This window comes from Amblyomma mixtum, chromosome 7 (assembly GCF_055824585.1).
Source record: "Amblyomma mixtum isolate Tamu chromosome 7, ASM5582458v1, whole genome shotgun sequence".
NCBI classification, from domain to species: Eukaryota; Metazoa; Arthropoda; class Arachnida; order Ixodida; family Ixodidae; genus Amblyomma; species Amblyomma mixtum.
Window position 1 is genome coordinate 89,273,096 of NC_143018.1, and position 14,281 is coordinate 89,287,376.

The 14,281-nt window shown below is 46.4% G+C and overlaps 1 pseudogene across 1 annotated transcript in view; it reads right to left on the reverse strand.

The window, feature by feature from the left end:
• The window catches only part of LOC149336780 (salivary peroxidase/catechol oxidase-like), a 134,793-nt pseudogene that overhangs the window by 103,244 nt on the left and 17,268 nt on the right, over positions 1–14,281 (reverse strand). The gene's annotated exons all lie outside the window — the stretch shown is intronic.

The window sequence follows — 14,281 nt, forward strand, 5'->3', positions numbered from 1 at the left end:
GTTTTCCAGCGCGCTCCATAAGTGCAAGAGAATTTTCGCGCTCACGTTATACCATCGGAAGTGTAGCAGCCGCGCTGCTCCCGTCAATGTTTGTGGAAAGTTCTATCGCTGGTACGCCGTGATTCAGTGGTTGAAGAGCAAACGATAAGTGAAGCGGCAACCACAACAAGCTTAAGAGAACGTCTTAACTTCTTCTTCAAGAACCTCTTAATAGAAAGGGCAACTGTATACGTTTTAGAAATCGACGAGCTTAAAAGAGTATAATCTGTCAAACTTGTAGGTAAAGCATGCGAAGTCTTTTTGGGCTAGCATTTGAAATGGTGACGAAATTACAGATTAAAATCGTCACGCCCTTCAAGCTTCTCCGCAGCAGCGCACAACGCCAAGTTGGCATGCATGTGACAGGCTCCCACATGCATAATTCTGGAAACACTTGCGTCAGTCGGCCTTCTGTAGTGGTGTCACAGAATGAACTTGATTACATCAAGAGTGGCCATCTTGACTGATGCCGCGATTTAGGACGCGTCCAGTGTTATCTTCCTCTGGCTAGAGTGTTGTTTTTGTTGTTGGACACGTGCGCATTTGTTCACGCCTTGTATGCCCGTTCCGCGTGTGTTTTTTTTTTTTTTACGATGATGTATATATACACTTCCCTTCCCGTAATAAATTTCAGTTGAGTTCAGCGCTTGTTTTGTCTATTCTCCCCTTTTGTCCGTGTTTTCAGCGCTTTTGTGAATGGTGAATATGTACGAACTCGCCCAACCTTTTTCAATGTTTAGGGGAATCCCACAAGGTGGAGTACATTTGTTACGAGGGAGTAATTACTCATTGGAATCCACCCAAGCGCACCCATGCTGCTACAAAGGAAAGCTCCCCTAAACATTTGACCAACACAGCTCCGTCTTCGAGTTATTAATCAATTCTCTCTCGCCCCGGCTTGTCGTCCCGGTTAGCTCAGTCGGTAGAGCGACTGCTCCGGTGAAGTGGTAGTGCCGGGTTCGAACCCGAACCAGGACGAATTTTTCTTTAACTGCGAAATTTTTGAGAAATCTGTATAGCTTTCCTTTATAGCCACATGGCTGCACTTGGGTGGATACCAATGAGTAATTACTCCTTTATTATAGCGTAATTCTGCTTCGGCACGGTGCCCTGTACCGGAGGTTAAGGTCCCCACGCGGTCGTGTGATCCCGAGTAAGGATCGGTCCCTTACGGGCTGATCCAAACATACCTCCTGTCCCTTCCTAATAAATGTTTTCACCACCACCAGTGTGGCCGCCGGAAAAAATACTTCTAGCACTGGTTGGAAGCGCTTAACTTCGATGTCCTCAAGCGTGAGTACTCCGCAACGTGCTGCATTACTTCTGGCTCGAACTCGAAACTACTCCAGGAAGCAACGGAGAACTAAGCAGAACAGACGTTTGGGCTAGTTGGTGTGAATTCATGGTGGAACAACAGCGCAAACTTAGACAGAGAACACAGAACAAGAGGGGAGACACTACAGGCGCTACTACAACGGAAAACTAAACCTGCCTGGTGATTTAGTAGCTAACCACCCCGCTACCAAAATAGGCGGCGTGCCAAGCAACAAGAAGCTCTTCTCCAATTATCATATTTCAAACACCTCTTTTGAGTAGCAGTATTAGTATTAGGAGCTTGTGCAGTGGCAACAGTAGCAGCAGAAGCAATAGTAGTAGTAGTAGTAGTAGTAGTAGTAGTAGTAGTAGTAGTAGTAGTAGTAGTAGCAGTAGTAGCAGTAGTAGTAGTAGTAGTAGTAGCGTAAAACCAAGAGAGCAGGACAGTAGGAATGAGTAAACCGGTGTAACTGCTTCGCTCAAGGCTGGCTCGACAAAAGCCCGCCTAAAAGAATCGCCCATCCCGTACCTCAGCGGTGGCCTAGCTAGCAAAGGGACCGGATCGCCGTACGAAGTGGGTAGGTAAACTCCTTCACCACAAGCGCGGTCTTGGCAACCAGATGATGTCCTCCTCTCCCAAAGTGGCATAGGAAAGGAGGAGGGAAGGCCGTTCTCAGCAGCGACCTTGCTCGACGCAACACAACTGGGCGGTGAACGCCCGCGCTAACCAGTTATGTCAGGATTACTGCAACGCAGGGAGCGATGCTTTAGCCGCTGCGCCAACGCCGCCGGCGGTAGACACGCTCACTCGGCTCAGTGCTGGCGCCGGCCCACTTATCAGCGGGGCCGGGCGAGCGGACTACGCCGTATGTGACGGATAGGCCCAGCAGCTTTCTCCATAGAGTTTCTTAATATTGCGAGAGGGAAAGCTTTGGCGGCGGTAAACTTCATCCACCATAGAGAGGCGCAGTATGCCGGGAGGATGAGGTTTATTACTTGAATTCGCTATTTTTAGGCATAAAAATTGCGAGGACACTTTGGCAACTAAAGTGTTGAGAGGCGAAAGCCGAGGACGCTGTGCCGTGACGACTTCCGTTGGGTGGGACGTCACACCCGTTTCCGTGGTTATAACGACACCCAAATTATACATCTTTCGGGAACTTTAAGTGTTAATTACTATAAATTACACATTTTTCTATCTAATTTGACACAAATCCGACGTTTTCCCGACCATTCTGTGAAAATTTTCACTATGCCGTGGCGATTTCGAGTGGATGTGACGTCACACCGTGGCGGCTATATCGAAGTCCGCGTTATTTCGATGCAATTTATACATTTTAGCCTATAATTAATTAATTAATTAACCTACGGTCATCAAACATGGTTTCTAGGTTAATTTTTTCCTCCTCTATCTGAAGCAGGCATTGGTTTTCTTCTATCTTTTTTGTTTCCCGAGTTAAAAGCGTGTAACACACTTTGTTAACGGACGACAGTATGAGCCATTAAAGGCTTTCGCCTTAAACTGTGAATTTATCCGTAATAATACGACTCTTCACGAGTCATACCTCGAAGAAATGCCGTGAAAATATTTATACCAGCCTAACACCGAACTTGCACTTGCGTTAAATCTACTGAAGAAGTGCTAAACGCCGTATCGATATAACTTAATCTGCGCACAGAGGACCGCATCGCGGCGAAGCTACCAATTTCGACGCACAGTACGGTCCAGTGTTAAAGGGAACATGCGATGGCGTGGCCTTCGCATTTCATCAAGCCGTGCTGCCCAGATGCGGCGAGAATGGGCGGCATCAGGAGCATGCACGGGAAGACCAGCCACCATGTTTACTTTGCATATTGAAGAAAACGGCACTCGGCGATGTCACAGAGGAAAATAAAAACATACAAAACATAAAAACATTGACGTTTCGGCACCGCTACGGGTGCCTTGTTCACAACGGAAATGAAACGAGATGGGCTGTTGCTTATGAAGTTAAGGTGTTGCGTACAAAGCCACAAAAGCTTTGTGGCTTCTTCTTCTTCAATATGCTGAATTACCCTCGCCGGACGGGTTTTCGTCGAATCCTCAACTATATAACTACACCATGTTTACTGTACATGCACGTTGGGTCGATAATGCCCACAAGCTCTCGGCGGCAGCGTTCCACCACGCGCGGAGGCCTAGCGATCGCATGTTCCCTTTAACACTGGACCTTACTGTACAATCCACGCGTTCGGCCAAACACTAGCCAAGCCAAACACGAAACCTTGTATTCCCGGCATTCCCGTGGTGGATGATTTACTGATTGTAAAACATTTTATTCACCGGAAAGAGCTTGGTAAGAGGTCGCGTTAAGTGGCCGAGAGTACATAGCCTTCGACGACTTTGTCAGCCCACTCCACCGCCAAAACTTGCGTTCTGGGGTCAGAGCTAGCCAGCACGGTCTCCCACCGCTCGAGAGAAGGAGCGGTAACTAGATCACCCGGAGGTGGCTCTATTTTGCAGTCCCACAGGATGTGATCAGAGGTGGCTCGCTGGCCACAGTGTTTACAGTTTGGGTTGTAAAGATCTGGATAAATGTGCGCGAGGAGTTAAGGGGTGCGTATCGATCTCGTCTGTAGACGACGCCACGTAACCTCTAGTTCTTTAGTCAGGCTTTTGTCTGGAGGGGGGAAAATTCTCCTCTCTAGTTTACAATGATTGGTGAGTCCTTCGTGAAATTCAGGGAGCCAGACTCATCCACTGCCCGGTCGACGAAACCTCGGGCTTTATTGTGGGCTGCCTCGTTCCCCGGATTCCCCGAATGGGCTGGGACCCATATCAATTCCGAATAATTTGGTGAGAATTTGGTTGCGTTAAGGATCCTAAGGGAGGTGTTTGTAATTCGCCCTTTTGCGAAATTATTGATACCCATTTTGGAATCGCTGAGGATGATGCTCTCTTGGGTATGCGCTAGGGCGAGGGCTATAGCCGCCTCTTCTGCCGTCTCAGAGGATTTCGTTTTGATTGTTGCCGAGATGATGTGGTCACCATTCTCGTTCACAGCCACAATTGCAAAGGCATTGGTATGTTTTTATTCCTAAGTGGTCTTCATGAAACTCGCATAGACGGCGGCGCCAGCTTTCCCTCTAGGTAATACTTAGAAGCTCTACGGCTTTCTCTTCTTTCGTGGCGGCCATCTCGACTTGGCGCGTTGCCGCGGAACGCGCTGCGCGTGCGAGTGTTTCGCGCGCGAGAAATGGAAAGTCCTTGCCCTGCGCGCGGACTCCAGCGAGGGCGGGACATGCAGGCTCTCTAGCGAACCTTGGTGGTCGCGGACTGCCGCCTGCGAGTCCCCCCGCTGTTAGGCCTTCGAAAAATGCCGGCCTCGGCGCGCGGTGTGATATGGGGCAAGTCGACGCCGCTTGGCGTACCAAGTACGCGTTCTAGCATCTCTCGGTAGAGCTCGGGTATTTTGTAGTGGTAGCAGAGTATTTACTTGATGGCCCCTTCGGAGTTTTTGTAAGTGCCTTGTAGGTTGATGTAATTGAACTTAGTCTTCGAGTCAATTATAAAAATGGTCTATAGATAGTCTATAAACTTCTTATGGACTGTATTGCCTGTCTATACATATTTATTTTTTGTCTATTCATAGTCTATAGCCTGTCTATAGATAAAAGCCTACTAAAAGTGTGTGGTCATAAATCTATAGATTGTCTATAGACTGTGTATAGCATTTGTATTGCCTATAGACTGCTCTATAGGATTTGTCTGTAGAGAGTCTATAGACCTTATAGACAGAAGTCTATAGACTGTCTAAAAAAATTTTGTAAGAGGTGGGCGCTTGTAGGGTGGTGTAATTTAGCTGAGCCTTCTAGCGGGCACTTTTTTTTCACCATCATCATTTTATTTTGTGAAACCAATACACCAAAACTTGATTGGACCCATAGCCAGCTCGGCTAGTGAAAGGTCCAGATAGAAGATATTCACACAAGCAATGGCAGACATTCAAAGTACATGCACAAAAAGACGTGCAATACTACAATCGCGGTACTGCAAATATGTAAAGCTGTACGTGCTTGGAGAGAAGCTGTGTACGGAAGAACTGCCATTGTCGCTTCTTCGCTCCGCAGAAAGAGTGACAGTCCTGCGAGCTTTTTTACTGTTTTTACCAGGACAACGCTGAAAACTCGGCAGCTGGAAGCCATGGTTCTCTCTTTTAGGAACGCATCTTCGATGTGCGCGACTGTGTGTGTTGGCAAGCTATAACACGGAAATGGTTCTGCCTGGTAAACACGGAAGGAAGCCTCGCTGCCGAACGAACTGATGGCCTCCGAAATCTGTTCCGGGTTTAGCCGCGCTGTGGAACAAGCAAAGGCGCCTTTGCCTTTCGACACGCCTGTCGTGTTTGCAGAAAGGCGCGAAAATTGCTTCCCGCCGCTCGGAGGAGAGCTCGGCGTGTTGACTCGGGGGGTTCTATAAAAGAACTGGGGCCGACAAACGTATTCGCCGCGGTCAGAACTGAGTGCACGCTTTGTGGGTCAGCGCGTCTATACTTCGCCATCTTGGATGGCCCCAAAAAAAGAAACTTTCATGGTCGTTTCTCGGGCGGCTTCGGCTATTGACGACCGGTCAACTGTCGGCCGAAGACGCGTTCTCAGACGAGTGACGAGCTGCGAATTGTGTGATGTCCCGGATGCAACCAGCTTGCATAGTCCTCGCGGCTAAGGAAGGCGTCATATCAGATGACTATAGGAAGTGAAGAATCCGATAAAACGGCAGAATGTATGGAATGATCAGTATGGATAGCCCAAACTGACCCCATACGCTTATGACGGTTTAAAACTCTGCCTCGTCCATTGCCCTGCCGGCCAATCATCCCGCCTTTTTCATCAGCTCATACCGATTTCCTGCTTGGCGTGCCTGTATAGGGTGGGCTCAAACGTTTGAACAACTGCCCCCGATGCGGCAGGCAGAGGAATTGCTCGGCATATAATTTTGCAACGATGAAGTTTTTTTTTTTTTTTTATAGCGGATTCCCATTGGTTCTTGCTGCCTCCTCGGCCCGCTCAACCAGCGCAAGCTGATCTTGCGGGTCGGTGCTGGACAGAAGCTCCTCCCACTACTCGACTGACGGGTTTGTAACTTGGGGCTCTATCGGGCTCGCCCGACAGCCCCATGTGGAGTGGTAGAGGGTGGCTATCTCTCCGCACCACGCGCAGCTCAAGACCCGAACCCCTAACCCCGTCCCATTTTGCGGAATGAAGTTTTGTACTACTACTACTTGCTATAGCGGCTCGTTTATTAATTATTAAAAATGCCGCTGTACGAGGCAGTTCGGGTGCCGGAACAGCGCCAGGATAACTCTCTTTTTCTCGTACTTTGATTTTGCCATTTCTGTTTCTTTCTTTCTTTCTTTCTTTCTTTCTTTCTTTCTTTCTTTCTTTCTTTCTTTCTTTCTTTCTTTCTTTCTTTCTTTCTTTCTTTCTTTCTTTCTTTCTTTCTTTCTTTCTTTCTTTCTTTCTTTCTTTCTTTCTTTCTTTCTTTCTTTCTTTCTTTCTTTCTTTCTTTCTTCCTTTCTTTCTTTCTTTCTTTCTTTCTTTATTTATTTATTTCTTTCTTTCTCTCTTTCTTTCTTTCTTTCTTTCTTTCTTTCTCTCTTTCTTTCTTTCTTTCTTTATTCAATACTGCAAACCTTATACAGGTCCAAGCAAGGTGGGTAAAATGGCAAACAAAGCAATAATAACAAAGTTAGTAAACATCAAAGTGTGGCGAAAGACAATAAAGAATCATTCCAGTCCGTTACTGTGCGAGGAAAAAATGAAAACTTGAATAAATCTGTTCGTGCAAAATACGGCGTCAGAGAATTAGGATGATGGTGGCGTGTATACCTCGACGTTGAAAGCGACAGATATGGGGCCGGGTTAATACCTAATTCTTGTTTCCAAAGCAAGTAAAGAAACTCCAAACGTAAATTTTTTCTTCGTTCTGCAAGGCATTGAATACCATTAACCTGCATTATTTCAGAGGGTGAGTCATACGGGGAAAATTTAGAATAAATAAACCTTACAGCTTTTCTCTGTACCTTTTCTAGGCGGGTGATATTGTGTTTAATAAATGGGTCCCAGACAACGCATGCGTATTCGAGTTTTGGTATAATTAGTGAATTGTAAGCAAGTAATTTTACGCTAGGGGGAGAAGTTTTAAGCTTATGTCTTAAGAAGCATAGTTTGCGAAGTGCGGAAGAGCAGATGTTATCGATATGTAAATTCGATGATAAAGTGTTAGTAAGTGTGACACCCAAATACTTATATTTAGTCTCTTCCAGCAAAGGCGACGAACCTAGCCTGTAGTTAAAAGAAAGCGGAGCTTTTTTGCGAGAGAAGCGAAGAAAGACGGTCTTATCAGTGTTAAGTTTCATGTCCCACGTTTCACACCATTCAAAACTCTTAGCAAGAGAGGAGTTAAGATGAATTTGGTCGTCAATTGAAGTTATTTCATGAAAGAGCACACAATCATCTGTAAACAACCTGATTTGCACATTCGGGTCAAGTTCAGTGGTAATGTCATTAATATACAATTAAGATAATAATGGCCCCAGCACACTTCCTTGGGGCACGCCAGAGCCGACTGGAAGGCAACCTGATTGTTGCTCATTAACTGCGACAAATTGGTAGCGATTGGTTAAATAATTTGATATCCATATCATCAAAATTTCCGGGAGGCCAATGCGTCTGAGTTTTAATATCAGTTTGTCATGGGGAACTCTGTTGAAAGCTTTGCTGAAGTCAAGAAATATTGCATCAATCTGGCCGTTCTGATCAAGACATGAAGCGAGTGAATGTATAACTGTCACTAGTTGTGTAATTGTTGAGTATCCTTTTCTAAACCCGTGCTGGAAATTAGAGAGGACTGCGTGCGCATCTAAAAATTCCTTAATCTGGTTGGCAATAATATGTTCGATTAGTTTGCAACATGATGACGTAAGCGATATTGGACGGTAATTTTGTAATAATGCACGGTCACCTTTCTTGTGTATTGGCACAACCCTGGCTATCTTCCAGTCGCTCGGTAGGCGTCCATGAAGTAATGAAATACGAAATATAATAACTAGAAACTTTGCAACATATTCAGCATATCGCTTCAGGAACACGTTAGGATGGTTGTCGGGACCACATCATGATTTAGTTTTTAAATTCAGTAGCATTGAAACTACGCCAGGGTATGAAATAAAATTTACATCACAGAGGTAAACAAGGATGTATAAGCACCGGAATTTGAAAACACACTGTGAAAGTAGTCATTGAAGTGGTGCGCAATATCCCCGTGATCGTTGCTTCCTAATTTGTTGTCAATAACTGCTTGCCTGCTTTGACTGCTGAATGTACTAAATTTAATACTTTTGAGCGTTCTTTTCAAATTTGCTTACTGCAACCCTTTCCTGCTTGGGCAGCACTGCTGCCTGCAGTATTTGAAAATGAATGAATAAATAAATAAATAAATAAATAAATAAATAAATAAATAAATAAATAAATAAATAAATAAATAAACTCCTTTAGATTTGATTGTATACCAACTTATGGATACTCACGATTCGTACCCGTGTATGATGGCGCTCAACCAGTGGACACTGGTGTGAGGCGCGATACGGCTTGCGCTGCAGATTGGTCGCACTGCGTGGCGCAGAAGTCTTCGCCTGTAGTCACTTTCTCCATTTGATAAACCTGTCTAACAGTCCACATCGCGTTTGCTATTCACTGTAAATAGCTTCCTTCTCGGGCATTTCTAACTCGGGACTTGACTCTGAAAGAAGATTACGAAGTTCTGGTGATATAAGAGGTCTCCTGCCAGTGTCTTGTTACGCATCTCTCATCTGAGTTTCTTTTTTTTTTTTACTGAGCATGCAAAAGATAGCACAGGACAACAGACTTCCTCTCTGGCGCTGTATTGTTTCTGTTTAGCTGTTTGGAAGTTCTGATGACGAACTAAAACACAACTACAAGCTCCTCCATTGCATCAAATGCCCTGTGACGCCAATCGTGATACCTAAACTAGAATGATGAGAGGGGACTTTCCAGCTGAGATTATGCGTTGCAGAAGTCGCGTATTTGGCCCCAGTGCGCTCATACCAGGCTGCAGTGAGACGTAACATTCTTGAATAAGCAAGGAAAGGAAAAAGAGGAGCTCGTTACGATCTCACCGGTGGGATAAGGTTGTTTTTTCTTCTGGTTTCTAATTATGTTTAATAAATAATTAATCTATTAATCTGTCACTGATGAACACCACATATTAAAGGGCCTGTGCCCACCCCAGCGCAGCAGACACTCTCTACCTCTGTTTGAGCGAGCCTCCTCTCCTTCCATTCCCTCCTCGAAATTCTTCTCTCCCGCTCCTCGTCGAGTAGGCTCGGCAAGGCAAAATCACCCCTTCGTTCTCCGGTGTAAGCCGGAGGCGTGGTGTCTGCGGAGTGCGTCACAGGGCGACGTCATGGCCCCGCCTTCAATAGAATTCTTTTCTTGGTTTTTGCATTTTCTCCGCACACTGAACGATCGAGAGGCGCGATCGGCTCGACCACCTAGACTTGTTAGCGAGCGCATCCTTTCATACATCTGTTTGTCATTCCCAGTTAACGAGCCACCTTTTCATTTTCTTTTAGGCCTCCCCACCGTTTCACGAGCGGAGGGGCGGAAGTCGGTTGTGTTCGAAACACACGGCGAAGCGCGGACCCGGCAACCGCCCGTTTGCTTTTCTCCATGCGTGTTTGTGTTCTGTGTGTTTGTGTCTTTTCTCCGCTCCAAAGCATATGTCATTCATTGAGTCAAGGCGTACGCAAGATGCACGAAAGATAAGGGGTGTGTGTGCGGAGCGGTCATGTGGGCGAGCGAGGGAAAGGCTCTGCTGCACTACTAATTAAAACCTTGTTTTGGGGGGCTCGCATAGAAGAAAAGAAACTGAGAAGGGAGCGCGCACGCAGAGCGTCTCGTGACGTGATCACGGCGGGGGGGGGGGGGGCGAACCAACTCCCTCAGTTTTACTATTTTTTTACTTTTTATGGCTAGGGTTCAAGGCTGTCGCCGCACGCTCCCTCCGCAGTTTTTTTTTTTTTTGTTCCTTCATGCGGGTTTGTAGGCATGAGCCAGAACAGAAGGCGCTGCGGAAAGCGTTGTGCAGACGACGCGACGCCAAGGCTACGCCCAACCTTCTCCCGTCAGTCAGAACGATGCACCAATGGAGTGCCTTTAGCGAAAGTAGCCCCCCTTGACGTCAGCGGGGTGCAGAGTAGTGGGCCGGGCCCGTTTTTGAAGGAAGGAAAGAACGAACGGGCTTTGATTTGAATTTTCGCAGCTTTTCGGGGCGCGCATGGCTCTAGTATTTTGCAGAGGTTATCTTCGATGCCTCATCTATGCAGTGGGCTTGTTTTTCAAAAATGTCCGGACCCTGGTCAGTGGCCCTTTAAAGAAAATGTAAACGCCCCAATGCTCCTTGGCTTCGGTGTCTGTTGGCTTCCGTCAAGAACGTCGTAACGAGCCCCTCGTTTCCCTTTCCTTGTCTGCTTAATAGCTAACGAGGACCTCGAGTCTGGCAGCCTTGATGCCAAAGACTGAATCAAAGAGGGTTCTCACACAGCTTTTACCTTCACCGTTCGACCACGTTCCTACGTGGCACTCGCGGTAGTACAGGACGTACTACGTCCGCCGCTACGGACGAGGGTGGCGCTGGTGAACACTCTCAAGGTTCTGTTACGCTCATAGAGTTTCTTACTATTACCTAGAGGGAAAGCTGGCGGCGCTGCACTTCAGCCACCATGGACGCGCAAAGCATCATGGGGCGGTGAGCTACTTGTTGCGGCACAGTCGTAGTTTTTTGGGAACACGGAGTGGCACTACTAAGATTTTTCATTCCGAAAACGCTGTTCGTGTGTGCGCAGACGACTTTCGCGCGAATGCAGAGTGTACAAACCATAGTAGTGAAAACGCGACGACACACGACGCCAATAAAAGGTTTCACTTTTCCGAAATGCCATTAAAAAACCTCTTATAGTATCTAAGCAACAACATCTTTTTTGAAAACATATTTACTTTTAAAAGTGCGCCTGTTAAGTACGAAATATTAGTTTTTGTAGTGTTCACTACTTCGCCAATAGGAGAGCGAGTCGTCTCTTATTTTGGGCAAACTTTGCACTTAAATGCTTTTCTGCTCATTTGTTGCAATCATTAGACCACATATTGAATGTTAGGACGTTTGTAGTTATCAAACAGCTTTATTTTTCTATTATTTTTTGGCTAAAAGTTGCAGTTCCGCAACAAGTAGCTCACCGCCCCATGATGCTTTGAGCGCCCATGGTGGCTGAAGTGGTCTCGAGGGGTCGCCATGCAAACTCCCATAGACGGGCTGCCAGCTTTCCCTCTAGGTAATAGTAAGAAACTCTATGGTTACGCTACACATAAATATCCCCGAAAGCAGAAGACAGGACAGCCATCGCCGTGGCTCGGTTGGTGGAGTACCGGAGGTGTAATTCGGTGGTCGTGCGATCGGATTCCACCCATGCGGAATGTGGTTGTTTTTTTCTTCTGCTTTCTAATTAATTATCTTTAAAAAATAATTCATCTATTAATCTCTCATTGGTGAACACCACAAATTAAAAAAAAAGTAAACATGCTCTGTGCTTCTTGGTTTCGGTGAGTGTTGACTTACGTCATTTGCTCTCGAGTAAACATAGGGGACACAAGTCAGCTTCTGAGAAACCATAAATATATCTGGTTCTGGCCCGGCCGCAACCTTTGCATGAATTACGATACGTGCAGACGGCGCCCTATAATGCAAGGCAACATCACGTTCAACGTGCGGTTCTGACGCTGCCATCGTGAAAGGTGGGTCAGTAGAATATGCGGAATCTTCAGAAGCACAAAAGCAAGCCTGGTCTTGTGCCAGCATTCAACTCAACTCGATAACTCTATCGTCATTGACTCGTTTAAAAGGTTAACGCCATATACACCTCGAGGTCGAGCGAACCCGTGAGGGTGTGGACAACGAAACCTGCAAAAGCATTCCGTTACCCCGCATCCGAATGCTTCCTCTATAGTCAGCCTAGGACAAAGGATTCTCTCAACAGAGTACACATCTGCGGAGACTGAGATCCACCTCGACAACCATGACCAGCTTTCCGGAACACATGCAAGTAGCTACATCTGTTGGCCACCAATAGCAAACAGCGTAACTCAATGGGGATATTTTAAATTTATAGTACTGCGAAAACTAGAGCGTCCCGATAGATTCTGCGCGACGATGATAATTATCATGGCTAAATATTCCTCCTTGCTGCAAAATCTGAGTTATACAATCATTCCTGAGTTCACACCAACTATCCCCGACGACCATAAAAAATCCGTACCGGATATATACCGCGCTGATTTTGAGTGTTCAGCGTAACACGGCACGTGACAGCATTCTTCACAAATTAGCAGCGTTTGTCCAGGCTTCCTGGGTTTGCCACGATAATAACTGGGACGGGACGCCAGGGAGTCCTTAATCGTGCTGCCCAGCCAGTGATGAGCGCTGCGCCGTATCATGTCTGTCGCGGACAATCGGCTGAAGAACGTCCGATGTAATAGACACAACGCTAAAGACGTGTGCTGTGATGCAGCGCCTTTCGTACAACCACTTCCCGTTCCTTCATGGGAGGAATGCAGGTGGCTGAACTTTCTTGGCCGTCGACAGACGCGACAGACGGTTATAGTCCGCTGTGTCTGTCTTCCTTCTCGCCCTTTTTCGTCTTTTTCGTCTTTAAGCGCGTCAGCGTGCCGTCTGTCAATCTATCAAAAAATGAAATGTTGTTCCTGAAGTGTGGCGTTGCTACTGCGCGTGTGTGAGTTCGGCATTTTTGAGATGTCTTATATTGATTATTTTTCGAATAAACGACAGTTGAAGTCTAGCGTCTGTCCTGTGTATTTGTGTTCTGGTCCCGTGTGTTCACTAAGCGCTAGCAAATATGATTCCAAACGCTTTCAAACTAGCCCAAGTTTCCGCCTTAATGGAAAAACTCATTGCGAGCCGAGGAGCAGTCCTTTAGCCTACACCGAGGCTGGTTATGATCGGTTTGGTTTTGGTTTGTGAGGTTTGATGTCCCAAAGCGACTTAGGCTATAAGGGACGCCGTTGTGGAGGGCTCCGGATAGTTTCGACCACCTGGAGTTTTTAAACGTGCACTGACATCGCACAGTAACACGGGCCTCTAGCATTTTGGGGTTTGACGTCCCAAAGCCACTTAGGCTATGAGGGACGCCGTAGTGTAGGACTGTGGATAGTTTCGACCACATGGGGTTCTTTAACGTTCACTGACATCGCACAGTAACACGGGCCTCTGGCATTTCGCCTCCGTCGAAATGCGGCCGCCCCGGCAAGAATCGAATCCGCATTTTTCGGGTCAGTAGCCGCACAATATAACCACTGCGCCACCGCGGCGGCTAAGCTGGTTACGAACACTGAAATCTTCCTAGGCTCGAAGCGGTCCTTGAATACGAGAAGGGGGTAGTGGGTAATGAAGCTCGTTCTCTATTTTGGAGTATATTTGTAGCGTAATACAGCTGGCTTTTCCTTTCTGCTCAAGTAGATTCATTAGGAACTTGTGAACCGTAGAACCTCGGGATACTACATTAATTTAGTAGAATTTGAATGTAACTGCTCTCAGAAGTAGCTGGATGTAATTGCTTTCAGAAGTAAATGAGAGCACAATTAATATTTTGGACGTGGATTGTAGCTGAGGCTAAGGTTCCAAATTTACTGGCAATTATTTAGCGTATACGTACTTCACACAACAGTTATACATGTATATTACTTGCGGTCGAGAAAATGGTCAGAATAGGGAAGCGGTTCTCACTGCAGTACCGATTAGGCAGCTCCTATTAGTATGAGGCAGTGGTGCGCGGCTTGCGCTTCGAAGAAAAAATGCTCC